Source organism: Nematolebias whitei, chromosome 6, assembly GCF_014905685.2.
Source record: "Nematolebias whitei isolate Nwh7 chromosome 6, NemWhi1, whole genome shotgun sequence".
Taxonomy (NCBI): Eukaryota; Metazoa; Chordata; class Actinopteri; order Cyprinodontiformes; family Rivulidae; genus Nematolebias; species Nematolebias whitei.
Genome location: NC_056503.1, coordinates 16,899,502 through 16,901,167, shown reverse-complemented (window position 1 = coordinate 16,901,167; position 1,666 = coordinate 16,899,502).

Sequence of the window (1,666 nt, the reverse complement as noted above, 5' to 3'; positions counted from 1 at the left end):
CATGAATAAATTTGACATTAAACATAATCCAAGTTGAAGTGTTACATTATTTTCAGCCATTTTTTGGCATCTGCATTTAGTTGCAGGCCAAACTGACAGAGACCATGCAGAATAATGTAGTATTTTAATTCCACAGCAGAGAAAACTATGTAGTCTCTGTAAGTAGGTCTAGGAGAAAATATCTATCGGTTATCGGCCAAATAAGTTTTAAAATATCGGCATATTGATTATTGGCCAAAAATCCAACATCGTGCATCCCTAACCTGTAACTAAAGCAACTCTGTGGTGTTTAAAGTCACATCAGCAGCGCTGAGAGTGAACAGACTGAACACAAGAAGTCCATTCACTACAACTCCTCTGTCACATCAACTGTTTCACTTCCAGAACAGAAGATGATGCTTCTTTAATTAAAAAAAAAACTAACGTTTCATGTAAAACTTGTCCCAGTCTTAAACACACTTTTTCCTGGCTTTTTTACAAACGGAGCACTTCGCTCTCAGACTACAGGTTTACTTGTGGTTCTTAGAGTTTCCAAAGGCAGAATGGGAGGAAGATCTTCCAGTTATCAGGCTTCTCATGTGGAACCAACTTCCAGTTTCTGTCCATGAGGCTGACACATTGTCCAGTTTGAAGACTGGGCTCAAGACTTTCCTTGTTGATAAATCCTATGGTTAGGGTCGGCTTGTTATGCTGTTATAGGATTAGACTAATAGAGGACAAAATTGACCTCCTTCCCTTAAGTGAATTGTTAAAAGTGAATAGTTTTCATTTGATACTATTTCTATCTTAACATGTGATTCTTGACCTGCCATTGTGTATCTGTTCCTCTCAAACCCAGCCGGTCGAAGGACCAGAACAAATACCTGCCTCACTTACTGAACTCACTAGGAGCCTGTAGGAACTGTCAAAATTATGAAGACATTTAAGAAAATTTTAAATACCTGATTTTAAAAATAGCAATAAGATAAATGTACAAGTTTAACCAAAAATGCTTCGGTGTGCCTACTTTTACCACTAAATTAAAACTAGGAGCACGTCTCTAGGAAACTTCATGAGATACGATCACAGCGGTGAGTGAATCCCGTGACGATGAGCAGTGCAACCATCTAATCCTTCTGAAGACCTCAGTAAATTCTCCAGGATTCAAAGGAATCTACAGCAACTACACGTCTTCCCTCAAGTTATCACAGGGAGCCGTTTTGCAATGCGAGCACAACCTAAATTTAGAAAAACAGAAACGAGACTCCTCGTGAGCAGCAGGCTTTAATCATGTGGCAACATTTTAGATTTTCATCATTTTATACAAGGTCAGTGTTTTCAGGAAAACTTTGCTGATCACTCCAAAAGAAACTAACCAGAGGTTTAGTTCGCACTGCGCTCCGTTACAGAGCACAAGTGGCAGATATCATTTATCAGGAGTTTAGCATTCAAACACCTTTGCTTGTTACTTATACTCAGTATTAAATTATTATTTCTACATATGAATGTTTCTGTTCAGTGCCCTCCGATGACTTCTGTTGTGACTTGGTGCTATATAAATAAACTGAATCGACTTATTTAAAACATGTTGTAGATTATAAGGACGGATTGTTATTTTTTTTTAATGGATTGCTCAGTTCACTCGTCTTAGTTTGGTACGAGTGCGACCCGTTGGGATCAGGCAGCA